Below are 16,361 nucleotides of genomic sequence, written 5' to 3'. Positions count from 1 at the left end.
AGCAGGTGTTCCTCCGACATTTTGAATCTTCATTCCAATGTGTGGGGAGGTGAGGTCTCAAAGTTTAATATCTAGCAGTTATTTACTTTTTTTTTGCCTTCTGGTCATTCTGTTTGTTAATAAACTGCTGTAGTTTTTTTTACTTTCATCTATTAGTATTCACTTCCTATTGGTGGAAAGGGATTATTGGAACCCTTTAGAGAAGATGACTCATTCCACAGCGTGCTCTTTTAAATTGTCTCCAAATGGAGACACAGGGTCAATTTCCATTAATAGTACTTATCTCCACAAACAAGGTGCCACATGGGATATATGGCTGAGATTTGAGTAATTTTTTCCTTTTTTGGAGGGATGCACTCTTATGGATTCCATTGTACACTGTAGTCTATTTCAAAATACACTCTAATCGTGTGTGATGGCTAACAACTGGCCTGAAAGCCTCACAGACACAAGTAACCCTGACCTTGACTTGATCAGCCTATACCCATGGAAGAAAGGAAATAGACATCTTTGGGGAGGAGGGCACTGAGGGGCAGAGGAACTTGGCTGCAGGGAATGGACACCAGCCAATCTTTGGCGAGCACATATGCAGGCAGCTATTGGTCAGTGAACTGGGTGATAACAAGTTTCTAGCCAATTGGGATCAAGCGCATGCGATTTTTGAAAACCTTATAAATGTGAGTTCTGGACAATAAAGTTTGCTGTTGCCATGTGAACCTTGTAGTGTCAAGTCATGTCCATCTCAACAACGATAATGGTGGATATCACCAATCAGTGCTAGAACAGCCTAAACAAAACCTATAATATGCCCAGTTACAACTTATCAGACCTGGTCCATGACTATAGTCCTCCATTAGATTGCAAACAATTTGTCCCATTCAGTGTCATTTGGAAGTAGCATCTATTGGGCTCTAATTGGAAGTTAAGATTTTTTTTTCTTTCTTTTCTTTCTCTCAAGGAATTTTGTCCCATTTGTTGTTGTTGTGGTTTGACACTGGCCAAACACCAGGTACCCATGAAAGCCACTCACTCACCCTCCCCTGCCACAGCTGGGCAGAGGAGAGAAAAAAAAATCAACAAAGGCTTCATGAGTTGAGGTGAGGACTGGGAAAAAACACTAAAAGGACAAAACAGGCTCAACTTAGAGGTACAAAGTGAATTTATTACTAAATATCAGAGTCAGAGAAAAATAATGAGAAGTAAATAAGCCCTTAAAACCACTTCCCCCCCCTGCCCCCCCCCACTACTCCCTCCTTCCCACCAACAGCACAGGGAGACAGTATAGGGATTTGGTCAGTTCATCACCCGAGGTTTTCTTCTGTTTAGGGTGAGAAATCCTTCCCCTGCTGCACCATGGGATCCCTCCAATGTGAGACAGTTCTCTGTGAAATTTTACCGCGTGGGTCCACTCCCACAAGCAGCAGTCCTCCCAAAACTGCTGTGGTGTGGGTCACTCTTCCACAGGGTGCAGTCCTCCAAGGACAGGCTGCTCTATCCTGGAAACAAGGGCCCTCTTTCTCCACTGGGTCTTCCACTGGATCACAGCCTCCTCCAGGCATCCACCTGCTCTGGCATGGGCACCTCCCCTACGGACTGCGGGTAGATCACTGCATCCCTCATGGATCCCCATGAGTGGCGGGGGACAGCCTGCTTCACCATGGTCTTCACCATGGCCTGCAGAGGAATCTTGCCTTTGGCACCTGGTGCACCTCCTCCCTCTCCTTCTTTACTGACCTTGGTGTCTCCATGTTGTTTTCCCTCATATGTTCTGACCTTATCCTCTTCACTTTTCTCTCTCTCCCACCGGCTGAGTTGCCATTACCTATGTGGAGAGAGGTGGCTGAGCTCATGCCACAGCGCCCCCCATGTTTTAGCTTTTATATTTTTCAGATTCTGTACTGCTTTAGTGTGTAGTTCCGAGCTTCATATTAAGGGATAGTAAGCTCTCTTCACAGAGTAGGTAGACAAAACAATTCCTTTTCTAGCTGGGGACCAAGGACAACCAATCCAAATCTCAGGCCCAAGAACATAAACAACAGCAGAATGAAGAGAGAAAAACAAGAAGGATGGGACTTCATAACCTAAAGCTATAATTGGACAATTAACTCCAATATGCTAATAGACCAGAATTTCTAAATGTGGGAGATCTCATAACCGGTTGTCCATTTTTTGACCATTTAGGGTTCATCTTGGGTGTAGCCCTAGCTGGGCTCTTGTACTGCCCAAGGTGTATCCATTGAGGCCTTTTAATAAATACCTACTTTATTCTTTAACTCCATCTACTCTCTGTTCTAGGTCAACCTTCACAAGGCATCACCCCCTGCAGCTGCTGGGGAATCATCGTGCCTGCCCTGCTTGGCTGGGAGCCAACAGCACCAGCGCAGCTGTGACCCAATACCTACACTGAAGGGGAAAGTGCTTGACAGCCAAGAGAAGGCTGTTTTTGGGTGTCCTGGTTTAGGGCAAATTTGGTAGAAAACCTCCACAAGGGCCCCCCCTGAAAGCAAGCCTACGTAACCCCTCCCCCCAACTGGTTTGGGAAGAGTTTCCTCTGAGAGAAGTAGAAGAAAACCTGTTTATTTAACAGACAAATCACTCCCCAGCACAAGAAATGAACATTACCGGATGACAAAACTCATTCGTCGCTCTGAAGAGATGACAAATTCAGAAAGTCTTTCCTGGGAGTGGTCGCTCTGTTATCAGTCCCTCCGGCACTGGGAAAAGGCTGCTGCCCAGAGTAGGCTTGGCAGGCTACAAAGTGCGGGCTCTCGGTGTTTCCCCGGGTCCCAGTCTCGAGCAGGTTTGAACAGTTCCAAGAAAAGGGAAAGAAAAAACAGTCCAGGGAAAACTCGGACCACCTCATCTAGCTAAACTAACTAAAAAAGCAAAAGGAGCACTCTGTTCTGCCCCATCTGTGCCCAGACAACAGTGAAGTTCTGTGTTCCAGCAGACTGTGGGGAGAGTGCAGCTGATAACGAAACTCTGTGCTCCTTCTTCTCCCTGACTTCACTGTCCAAGCCAGTCTTGAAGGCACAGAATATAACATCCAGCATAAACAGAATAGACGACTGGGGATACAAGCATCATGACGTCACCCTAGGACATTGGGTCTCTTTTTTTTCTGTTTGTTGTTGCTGCTGTTGTTGTTTGTTTGCCTTGTTTTATATATATATATATATTCTAGTAAAGAACTGTTATTCCTTTTCCCATATCTTTGCCTGAAAGCCCCTTAATTTCAAAGTTATAATAATTCGGAGGGAAGGGGGTCATATTCTTCATTCCAAGGGAGGTTTCCACCTTCCTTGGCAGACACCTGTCTCAAACCAAGACAACTTTCCCACACATGGTTGTTCCCTTTAATCTGGTGTAGTGGTTTTGGTTCACGAATTTGATATTTCCCAGCCAATGCGCCAATTAGTGAAGTGGGTCTATTGCTGGCTAAACACCAGTGCACCGACTAAAATATACTTACTCATTTCCTGCTATGAGATAGGATTAGGAGGAAGGCAAAGCAGGCTCAAAACTTTTGTAGGGTATAAAGAAAACTTACACAGTAGCTAAAAGGAAAAAAGAATTATAAGAATCAGAATAAAACCTCCAGAACACTTCCTCTCCCCAACACCCTCCTTTTCTTTCCCACTGACAATGTAAAGACATTACCTTAAATTTTCCATGAGTTGACCACTTCTACAATAGTCTTTCTTCAGTTCATTTAGGGAGAGGAATCTCTTTTGACATTCCATGGAGACTTCTCCACAAGAAACCAGTTCTGTCATGGTTTCAATTTCCATGAATAACAGGTGCCCGGGAATCTGCATTCATAAAGCCCCTCCCATCTTTGGCAGCCTTCCCACAGCTGCTTTTACGGGCCATGTCAACTTATGGGGTACTATTTTAAGGATGAGTTGTTCAAAAGCAAATGTTCTCTTCATCTGTCTCTGAGATCATCTTCATCTCTGGGAACAGAGGTCTTCTTCTTTCCCTGGGGGCAAAGGACCTTCATCACTCTTATCTTTCTCTGTTTAAGCTTCTAATTGAATCACAGCTATTACAACATTTGCCTGCTTCAGCACAGGTTTGAACAATCTATCCCCCCATATTTTCAATTAGTTATAGGGATATTTCAATCACCATGGCTTACAAAAGAATTTTCAGCCTAAAATCAAGGCATCTTCTCATTCACCTTCCATCTGGGATTTGACTCCTTACTGACTTTGGTGTCTCTATGTTGTCCTGTGCATGTCTTCACTCTGTCCTTTTCTCTCACTCAGGAGAGGATTGATGTTTGTAGGTCTCATCTGTGCACTGAAAGAGTTAATAGCTCACCCAGGACCTGCAGATGATCACATGATCCCTGCCAGCCTGAGCTGTTTTACATGGAGGTTTCTTTAGCGGATGTGCTGAAGGCTGTGTCAGGATTGGCCATGGGGCTGTTTTCTGTGCAGGCTGCAGGGTTGCCTCCAGGTTTCTTTCAGTGGTCGTGCTGGGGGGAGGGCTAGGATCTCAGCAGCCAGGCTAGGACTCAGTGGCTGACAGCCTCCCCTCCCCCTGCCCTGCAGATGCTGGGGGCTAGGCCTGGCTGAGATGGGGCCCAGCAGGCTTCCTGGGAAGGTACCTGGCCCCATAACATGGCCCACTCGGCCAAGATGAGGGCCAACCTGGCCTTGTTACCTCTTTCTCAGCTGGAAGGAAACGAGAAAATTTGTGGGGTTTTTTCATTTTTGCATGTGTGTTCACAGAGGGGGATTTAGCTTTCTAGTGGTTTAACAAGGTGTCTGTCGCTGTCAAGGCGGTCACAACACAAAGCAGAGACCGCAAGCAGTCTCAGTTGGCAACTCTTTATTCTTGAACATGGCTGATCTTTTATACACTTTCCAATTGTTTATGCTTCTTCTACCTTAACTATTGGCCATAATAAATCAACATAATTCTATTGGTGAAAAATTACGGTGACTTAACTAACTTTAAAAATACTTCGTCCAGCTGCAAAGTTCTTATCTTTCTTCAATTCCACACTTCTCTTGGTCTCCTTGGTGACAGCCTTGGAGAGAGCTCCTTATCACCTTCTTCTTGCTTCTCACTCCTTAAGCTAACAGGCCCGCTGTTAGCCCCTTCCACAGGTGTCAGTCTTCAAAAGTAGTCACTGATTGGTGTTGTTAAGCACAGAGGAAGCTCTCAGCAGCTCCTCTCAGAAAACTCATTTCCATGGGTGGCTTCTTCCCCCCTCACCAAATATCAATTAATGCAAAATCAGCATGCTGTTTAAGTGCCTTAACTAAAATGCTAGACAGGTTTAGATTAATCATAGCAAATTTAAATCCTTCTGCTGATGAGCATGGGAGGGAGACACCCCTTGGTCCACTTGATTCCACATAGGCATGAATACTTTTATCTTTTCCCAGGCTATGTTTGAGTATTTCTCTTCTTGTGTGTACCAATGACCTTGTGTGATAAGGACAGTTGCCTAAAACATCTTTTCCATTCACAACATAAAAAAAAACCCAAATACAATCAAGCAAAAATATGCACAATTTTTAATATAGTCTAATTCAATCTGAATCCCACATCATTTATTCTGATAATCTACAACATATATACAGAATTAATAAAAAAAGAAAATTATTAGAAGAATGGGATTATTGTATGAATATGGTGGAATGTCCTAGGGTGACTTTCTAATACTCATATCCCCATTCATCTGTTTAACCCAGAAATAAGTTTTACACCTTTTAAATTAGTACTGAGAGCGAAGGGGGGAGAAAGAAGAAGCACGCAATCTATTTTCAGAAACTCACTCACTCCCCCACATTCCTGCTCCTGGACTATAATGTCTGTGAACAGACAAACAGATGACAGGACTGAGCTCTCCTTTACTTTTAGGTAATTTTTAACTAACTGAAGCAGAGAAGTTCCCTGGACTGTGGTTTTTCTTTTTCTTTGGACATGTTTAAACCTGCTCTAGACTAAACACCCAGAAGATCACTGGCAGCTCATACTTGTAGCCCACTGGGCTGGGCCTGGGCCACATTTCCAGCGCTGGAGGGACTGTTAAGAGACTAAGTAAGCTAAACTACAACCCACGAAGCAGACTTTCAGAGTTTATAATCTCTTTAAAAGCAACAATAGATTTTATCGTTAATTATTGTTCTTTTTTTTTTGTACTAGTGAATACTTTGCCTATTAAATAAACAGATTTGTTCTACTTTTCTCCAAAGAAATATTTTCCTGAACCAATTTGAGGAGGGGCCGCTTGAATCTGCTTTCTAAAAGAACCCCTTCAGAAGTTGTCTCCCAAATTACCCTAAATCAGAACAAATACATTTTTTTTTCCCCATATTGTTAGCTTACTACTAAAACTAATACATATTCTAACTCTACAAACACATACATTATACATACAATATACAGCTATATATAGACAATGGTAGTAACATTTAGTAAATAGTGATATTTATGCATAGTTCTCACCCAATAATCAGATCTCCCTGAGGTACATATTGTGTTGTTCTATCTTTCTGCGTTATCTACCATGTGCAACCTGGTCTTGGAGTAAAGACAACCCCACAAATGGGTTTGTTTGTACTCGAGGTAAAATTAATCTAAATTGTTTCCCTTAACAAACCTCTGATATGTATTATTGGGACTTTGTTTTCGTTTATTGTATGTAGGGGATCAGACTGGGAAGGGTCTGCTTGGTTGGTAGAACCTTGGGTGTTAATTAATCAGGTGGTCTTTGCCAGATCCAGATGTTGTTCTCAATTTTTGAAAGATCCCCCACCCAATGCTTCCAAGGTGGTTTTTAGTAGTCTATTGTATTTTTCCACTTTACTTGTAGTTGGTGTATGGTGGGGGATATGGTACACCCATTCAATGCCATGTTCCCTAGTCTAGGTGTTGATAAGGTTGTTCTTGAAATTAATTCCATTGTTTGACTCAATCTTTTCAGGCATACCATGCCTCCAAAGGACTTGCTTTTTAAGGCTTAGGATGGTGTTACAGGCCGCATTGTGAGGTATAGGGTAGGTCTCTCATGATCTTGTGGTGGTTTCTACTGTTGTGATCACATAGTGCTTACTTTGGTGTGTTTGGGGTAGTGATGTAATCAATCTTCTAGGCCTCCCCATACTTATATTTGGACCACCACCTACTATACCATAGGGGTTTCACACACTTGGCTTGCTTGATGGTGGTATACATCTCACAGTCATGGATATTCTGAAAAATATTGTCTATGGTTAGATCCACCTCTCTGTCTTGTGCTCACTTATGGTGGTATTTCTACCTTGATGATTTGAGGTATCATGAGCCTATCTAGTTAGGAATAACTGTTTCTTGTGTTGTCAATTTAAGTCTATCTTTGCCACCTCTAGTTTTGTAGACTGATCAACTTGTTGATTGTTTTGGTCTTCTTCATTGGTTCTACTCTTGGGGTCATGGGAATCTATATGGTAAACTTTCATAGGTAGCTTCTTTACTCTGATAGTCATGTCTTTCCACTTATCAGTAGCCCAAATTGGTTTTCCTCTATGCTGTCAATTAGCCTTTTTCCACTTCTCCAACCATCCCCACAAGGTATTGGTTATTATCCATGAATCAGTGTAGAGGTAGAGCTTTGGTCACTTCTCTCTTTCAGTAATGTTTAGGGCCAGGTGAATAGCTTTGAGTTTAGTTAGTTGGTTTGATCTACCTTTTCTTTCAGTAGTTTCTGTAACCTGTTGTGTGGGGTTCTATATGGCTGATTTCTACTTTTGTTTAATTTCTACAATGTGGTAAGAACTATTAGTAAAAAGAGTGTAACGTGTTTCTTCTGTTGCTAGTTGGTTGTATGGTAGAGCTTCTTCAGCACGTGTCACTTTTTGTTCCTCTTTGTTAGTAAGACTAAACTGTCACCGACATGTTTTATGAAAAATCCTTTCCTTAGGATTTTTCCCCTCCTGGGAAGCTGAGAGGCCTCAGGAACAAACTGTAAACAATTCTTATCTACTGCTGTGGAATGCAACAGGGAAATCTCTGATTGGCCTTGTCAGGCTGTTTGCAATTAAGAGCCTATCACAGATCACCTGTCCGGCCGGTCTCGGTCTGAGAAGACCTTTGTTTTCACATTTCTATTCTATTCTTAGCTGAGCCTTGTAGTGAAATCCCTCTCTCTATTCTTTTAGTATAGTTTTTATATATTATCTATCATATAATAATAAATCAAGCCTTCTGATACATGGAGTCAACTTTCTCGTCTCATCCCTCATCCTGGAACCCCTGTGAATGAGGCAACACTAAACTTTTCACTTTTAGGTTAACTTGTAATTATCTCCAAAATCCCAGGGCAATTCAGTATTCTAATATGGGCGCACTGTGTGATGAGGGTGATCAATTTGTTCTACGTGGCATCGGTGGTATGGTGGGTAGAGGGAACCTTTGTTTTGAATATCCACCCCAGCACTGGTAGTCAAGGTGCCAAGAGGAGTTGTGTTTCAGTGTCGATCACTTCTGAGGCAGCTTGGACTCGTTCATAGGTTGCTAAAATTTCCTTCTCTGTTGTAGTTGGTTTCAGACCCTCTGTAGTTTGGACTCCAAAATCCTAGTGGTCAGACTTGAGTCTCACCAGGTACCATCTGTCAAATATTTTAGGACAGACTATGGCTCCCGGCTGCACAGTAGAGTGTGTTCATCACATCTGGTCCTATCCTGATTGGGTCAAATGTGACTATATGAGCAATTTCCTTTTTAATCTGAGCAAAGGCTTGTTGTTGTTTAGGGCCCCACTGGAAAGAGTTTTTCTTGCTGGTGATCAGGTAGAGAGGGTTCATAATCTGGTTGTATTCAGGAATATGTATTCTCTAAAAGCTTATACTGCCTAGGAAAGCTTGTGTTTCCTTCTCGTTGGTTGGTGGAGATATTGTTGTGATCTTGTTGATGACATTGGTGGGAATCTGATGCTGTCTGTCTTGCTACTTTACTCCCAGGAATTGGATTTCTTGAGTAGCTCCCTTAACTTTGTTTTTCTTGATGATGAAATCGGTTTTTGGGAGAATCTGGATGATTTTCTCTCTTTTATCAAACACTTCTGCTGCTGTGTTCCTTCACACAATGATGTCATCAATGCACTGCAGATGTTCTGGAGCCTTACTCTTTTTTAGTGTAGTCTGGATTAGTCCATGGTGGATGATAGGACTGTGTTACCACCCCTGGGGTAGTCAGTTCTAGGTGTACTGCACACCCCTCCACATGAAGGCAAACTGAGGCCTTCATTTTGCTGCTAAAGGAATAGAGAAAAATGTACTGGTAATGTCAAGAGTGGTATATCACTGTTGTCTTGGACTCCAGCTGATACTGGAGCTCTAACACATCTGGCACAGTAGCACTCAACGGTGGAGTCACTTCATTTAAGGTACGATAGTCTATAATCAATCTCCATTCTCCTTCAGATTTGTGCACAAGCCAAATGGGGCTGTTGAAGGGTGAGTGGGTTTTGCTGACCACGTCTCGGTTCTCAAACTCATGGATCATTTTATAGATGGGGATCATGGCATCTCGAGTTGTTCTGTATTGTTGGTGGTGCACTGCCAAGGTGGTAATTGGTATTCGTTGCTCTTCCACTTCAGTAGTCCTACTGCAGATGTGCTCTCTGATAGTCTAGGCAAGGTGGTCAATTGTTTGATGTCCTCTGTCTCTGCAGCTGCTGTCAAAACACCCACTTAAGTCCCTTTGGGTTTTTGAAATACACACTTCGGAGGAAGTCTATGCCCAAAATGCATGGGGCCTCTGGGCTTGTTACAATAGGGTGTTTCTTCCAAACATTTCCAGTCAGGCTCACCTCAGCTTCCACCAAAGTTAATTCCTGTGATGCCCCTGTTACGCCAGCAATAGAAATGGATTCTGCCCCCACATGTTTTGATGGGATTAATGTGCACTGAGCACCACTCTCAGCCAAGGCCTCATATTTTTGTGGTTCTGATGTGCCAGGCTATTGAATCCACACAGTCCAAAAAACACAGTTTTCCCTAGCCTCTACCTAGCTAGTGGCAGGGCCCCTCTAAACCTGGTTGTCCTTCTTTCCCTGGTTATATGTCTTGGAGGTTCCTTCAAGGGGATTGGATATGGTGTCATCATCACCATACCTAGTAGTTCGGCTACGGGTTACTGCAGTGGCTTCCTTTTTGGTGGAACTTCCTCTCTGAGTCTGGTTGTCCTTAAATTTAAGCACTTGCTGTGTCAGAGCAGTAGCAGATTTTCTATCCCATCTCCTCATTCTTTCTCCATTACCACGTAGGAAGAACCACAGCTCAGCTTGTAGAGTGTATATTCTCTCCCCATCTGGGAGATGTCTACGTTTGATACTAGAACCTCTGATCTGTATTGTTGAATTTTGGAGAAGGTCCTCTTTAATCTCCCCCCTGAGTTTTTTTCCATTCTCTTCTATTTTATCTTCTAATTTCTGCAGATGTTTCCACAGCTGCGATTCTGACATGTGCTGGGCCATGCACACCATCTGTATATGCTCAGAGTTTCTTCGCCATATCAAGCACGGTGTACTACCTGTCATCCCACTTCATTATTGTTAAAGCAGAAGCATATTCTTGTGGCCCAAGTCATGCAAGTTTTCGCAACATCACAGATGTACATGGTACCAAGTCTGGATTTACAGTGTCTAAGTCATCTGAGAAGACAATCTCTCATTGTCATTGCTCTCAAGCATTGAATCCCTTGTTCTCTGGTCTTCCACTGGGTTTGTTGCATATATAGATCGTCTGCACACAGATATTTTTGTGACACTTCTCAGGACCCGTGCCCAGATACTGTGAGGGTCAGTCCCCCTTATCATTTTTTGGTTGATAATTGGATCATGTGATAGGAATCCCAAGTGTCTTGCTTCAGTACTATCCGGAACTGTAGCCTCCCTTGTAGCATCCCAAAGATGGACTAAGCAACTAATTATAGATTCATCAGCTTGTCAAGTGTAATCCTTTCTTAGGCCACAAAGGTCCTTCAGGGAAAAGGACTCAATAGTGACTTAATTTTTGGCCAGTTTTTGGTTTTGAGGGTCCTTCCCCTGGATCATCATCATCATCGTTGTCTACTGGCCGATCAGTTTTAAATTTTGTTTTCCGTCTGTCATGATAGGAGCAACAGCCATTAGTTGAGGCTCACTGTCTGTTTTAGTTGCAGGATTAGGCTCACCGTCTGGTTTAGCTACAACCTGAGTAGCTGGGGTGTTTGCCACAGCTTGAGAAATTGGGGTAGCTGCTGATTCATCTCCCGACCCCCCTGCCTCTATCTGCTGCTCCTCAGTATCTAGTAGTGTGCGATAAGAATAGGCCAGGCCCCAGCTTTTTGCAATTATCTTTTTCTCCTTAGAGTCATCAGGGTACTTCTCTTTCAGGTATTTCCTCGCCTCGGCTGTGTTCTGAATTTGTTCACGTGGAAAATCCCAGGCTATAGGGTCAGAAAATTCCTTCAGGGTTTGGACCATTTTCTCCCATTCTCCACACTACTCAGGATTTTCCATGCCTGGGTCTACTCCTAGGTCAGGGGTCTCATCAGCTCCTCTGGACATCTCAGCCCTCATTCTAGACAAGCTGCAAACCATATAGAGGAAGCCTACCAGATAAAATACCAGGAAGGTGGTATCTTTGGCATCCAGGGGAAACTGAACATTTTAAAGAAGTGACTTAACAGATTCAAAGGAGAAGAAGGAAAGGAAAGGTTGAAAAGACTCATCCCCTTCTCCTCCTCTAACAAACTGGGTGCAATTACTAATGAATCCCCAAAATATGCTACTGGAACTGGGACGCAGAATAGGACGAAGAAACCATAAACCATACATATCTTGAACAAACTCCAGTACCTTTGTAAACTCCCTATAAATTATTATCACCAAGCCTTGCATAATAGTTATTCTAATCCATGCCCCTCTACTGTAAAAACTATGTGTTAGGGACAATACTGGAGCTATTTCTGGATAAGAAAATAATGCTAGGGCCTAGAAAGATATTAAAACCTCAGAAAATCCTAGGGACCAGAAAGGTCTTAAAACCTTAAAAAAACATAGGAACTAGAAACAAATGCAAGCCTCCACCCCAAGAGACATTATGAATACAAGCAACATGGCTACTGACTGCTTTATCCCACTACAGGGTAAGCTCAACCAAAATGCAATAATTTCAGATTTTTTCCACTTTTCAAGCCACGCCTCGGGCACCAAAAATTGTATTTGGCCTGGTTTAGGGAAAATTTGGGAGAGAACCACCAAAGGGGTTCCTCTACAAAGCAAGTTCATGTGGCCCCTCCCCCAACTGTGTAGGAATATGCGCCCTGTTGACGGGGTTACCAAATTATCCTTTGTCTCCTTAAAAAAGAAAAATGCCCAGAAGTTTCTCTCCTCAATTTGGTAAAAAGACACCTCATAGGACTCTGGGGACATTCCCTCAAACCTATGGATACCCAATGCAACAGAAGCCAAATGGTCCCGTCTAAGCAATTCACTAGAAAATTAAGAGAAGAAAGGAAGTAATTGCTTTTGCGAGGTGTTTTTACCAGGAGCAAGAGCCTCTTGCCCCTGGCTCAGTTTTTCTCTGTAAAGAGCTTTGTTATTTTGCCTTTTATTAAAACTTTTCTCTTTCCAACACTACCTCCAAATTAAGAGAAAGTAATTTTTGTAGGGTGCAGCTCGGCTCGCTCAGTCTCTTATCAGTCCCTCCTACACCAGAAAATGACACATCCTGGGCCCCTTTGGGCCACAGGTGTGAGCTCCTGGTATTTTTCTGGGTTTTTGGTCCAGAGCAGGGCTGATCAGTTCCAAGAAAAAGAAAACCCACAGTCCGGGAAATTTCTCTGCCTCAGCTAGCTCAAAAAACTAACTAAAAGCAGAGTCCTCTCCCGCTCCCTGTCCGTGTTGCATTAACACGTACTGAGAGAGAGAGCTGAAGCTCTCGAAAACATCAAAATTAGTGAAGAAAAAATCAAGTCCCCGATGGAAGGGCTGAGGAGATACCTTAATCTTAACACTGAAATCCTCTTATAACCTGTAGAGAAAAAACTCTTTTTCCCTCTAACGCATAAAACTATGGGGAGATGAAGCATTCAAATTAATATTGAACAAACGCCTCCATGTAGCCTCTCTCCCGCGGCCGCGGGGCTGTGCAGGCGCCCGGCTAGGGCGCCCGTGGCCCGGCCGAAGATGGCCACAGGAAGTGCCACTCCCGGATTCCCTCTGGAACCCTGGTAGTGGTTACCGTCTGCGGCGTGGGTGGCGCAGGCGGGAACTTTGGCCACAAGGTACCAAAGCAAAGGAAGGAGGAGGGACACCTGTATAAGTACCAAGGATCTTTTAATCTTGTTCTTCCCTGGTGGGTTCAGGGACAGGCGACAAAGACAGGGTCCCAGGGGGACGCTGATAAAGGGAGTGGGTGTTATAGGAGGAGACACAAAGCTTACCAATAGCAAGGACCCAGGGAAGAGCGTGGGTTACAACTAAGCCACTGAGGATCACACAGGGGAGGGGAAAAACCACAGGGGCAAATCATACATCAAATTAAGGAATGACTGACACAGAGAATTCTTGAGATAAGAGCGGTGGTTACCATGACAGGCAGGGGAGGGGGGGCAGCTCCAATAGGGAGAAACCATTGTGAGGGAAGTACATGGGGGGAACCGAGGACCGAACCATTATTGAGTTACAAAAGGAATAACTGATTCTAAAAACACACAATGCCACACCTCCATACTAAAATAAACAAAGTAACTAATCCCATAAGAAATTTAAACAGAGAAAGAGAGAAAAGTACCTTCTCCTGTAGCCCCAGGAGAAGAAGATCTCTGGTCCCAAAATTGAATATAATTTTAAAGATAAATAATGAGAACTTTTACCTTTAAACAACTCATCTTTAAAATAATGCCCCATAAATCAACATAATCCATCCACAAGCTGTGGGAAAGCTTGTCGAAAATAGGAGGGGCTTCACGATAGCAGATTTTCCCCCGGGCAGCTGCTAGTTGTGAGAAAACCACGAGAGAACTGTTTTTTTCCTCTTGTGGAGAAGTCTCCATAGCCTTAACAAGAAGGACTTCTCTCCCTAAGTGAACTGAAAAAAGACTATTTTAGAGGTGATAAACTGACTAGAAATTTTTGGGTTTGTTTCTTTACATTATCAGTAGAAAAAAAAATGTTGTTGGGGGAGAAGTGATCTGAAGAGTTCATTTTAATTCTTACTACTTTTTCCCTTTTAGTTATTATTAATAAAATTTTCTTTATACCCTTTTATGTAGGAAAGACATTCTGTGCTGTTTCTGTGAGCTAGCAAAGACCTCCAGAAGATAAGGAAGCCCTATATCTCTCCTGAAGGAAGACACCAAGGTTGTCACCATGGAGAGAGGATGAAGGAGAGAAAGTTAAGAGATATGGACTCCGGCTAGCTCACAGAGTAATGTGGCTCCCCAGTAACCTACTGGGAACTTTGTTTCTCTTATATGACCAATGGGCATTGAATGTGTATGCTGGATGGGTGTAAGTGTCTTGAAAAGTACAAAAGCAATGTTGCAAAAAATAAATCACGCTCTCTTGCACCCTTTCTGATGGAGTCATGTATTTCTGTACTGTGTCGTGCTCTATTATGACACTTTTAAAGTTTTAAACCTACTTTATATTTCTTCTAATCCTATCTCACAACAGGAAGTGTCGCAGTGAGGGAAGACTCAGGACAGCTCAATATGAGAATTCAGCAAGCTTCGTTTATTGATTAGAGCATCAGACATTTATGCACAACAAGTAATAAGCTCATGCATATTCTGTAAGCTAAGCAATCTATTGGTTATACTATAGATATCAGTTCCCCCCCTTACTTCTTCATTCTTTACGACTTACATCACCTTATTCTCACGTCTCTCTCTCAGCTATATCATCTTGTTATCATACTACAGCTATACTCAAGGCCACGGAGGCCTTGCAGGTACAGGGACTCAGATTAGCTGGGTCCGGTACTTTTCCAATTCTCAGCTATCCAGAACATGTCTACGTGGCCTTTGTCATGTAACCATCATCCCTCCACAAGGAAGTACGTACATAAATAATTGACCAGTACTGAAACGCACCACACTCATCAGTACATTAGTTAAGAAATTTCAAAATTAGGAAAAACTTAAATTAGCAAACCAAAACCACTACACAAAATTAGTATTTCTACCCTGTTTCAAACTAAAACCACCACAAGCTCTTATCTCTCTATGTTCAATATAGCCACCTCAGACATTCCACTGCTTCTCCTTTTCCCCCCCCTTCACTTTCAGATCTAGTTTTAAAGGTGCAGAACTTATTTCTGGGCTAAACAAATGTATGGGGATACAAATACAAAACATCATCATAAAATCACCCCAGGAAATTCCACCCCTTATCCCTCTATTGTATGCTCAACACGCAACCTAATATACACTTTAACTATGCACACCCACATTTATACATATATTTATATATTTACAATATACAGTATACAGCTATATACAGACAATGGCCGTGACATTCAACAAACAGTGATATTTACACATAGTTTTGACCCAACAATCAGATCTCCCTGAGGTACACATTGTGTTGTTCCATCTCTCTGCATTATCCACCATGTGAAGCCTGGTCCCTGAGCAAAGACATGGGTGGGTTTGTCTGTACTTGAGGCAGAATTGATCCAAACAGTCTTCCTTACCAGACCTCTGACATCTGACATGTACCACTAGGACCTTGTCTCCATCTACTGTATGCAGGGGCTCAGATTGGACAGGGCCTGCTTGGTTGGTGGAACCTTGGGTTTTAACTAACCAGGTGACCTTTGCTATATGCTGCTCCCAATTTTTGAAAGATCCCCCACCCAATGCTTTCAACAGTCCATTGCACCTCTCCACTTTGCCTGCAGATGGTGCATGGTAGGGGATATGGTACACCCATTCAATGCCATGTTCCCTAGCCCAGGTGTTTATAAGGCTGTTCTTGAAATGAGTCCTGTTATCTGACTCAATCCTCTCAGGGGTACCATGCCTCCAGAGGACTTGCTTTTCAAGGCCTGGGATGGTGTTACAGGCTGTAGCGTGAGGCACAGGGTAGGTATCCAGTGGTGGCTTCTTCCACTGTGAGCACATAGTGCTTGCCTTGGCATGTCTGGGGCAGTGTGATGTAATCAATTTGCCAGACCTCTCCATACTTATATTTGGACCACTGCCCACCATACCATAGGAGCTTCACCCACTTGGCCTGCTTGATCGCATCACATGTCTCACAGTCATCGATAACCTGAAATATACTGTCCATGGTTAAATCCACCCCTCGGTCTCATGCCCACTTATAGGTGGCATCTCTACCAAGTTGACTTGAGGCATCACGAGCC

The sequence above is a fragment of the Serinus canaria genome, chromosome W (genome assembly GCF_022539315.1).
Source record: "Serinus canaria isolate serCan28SL12 chromosome W, serCan2020, whole genome shotgun sequence".
In the NCBI taxonomy this organism is placed as follows: domain Eukaryota; kingdom Metazoa; phylum Chordata; class Aves; order Passeriformes; family Fringillidae; genus Serinus; species Serinus canaria.
This window is presented reverse-complemented; position numbering follows the sequence as displayed.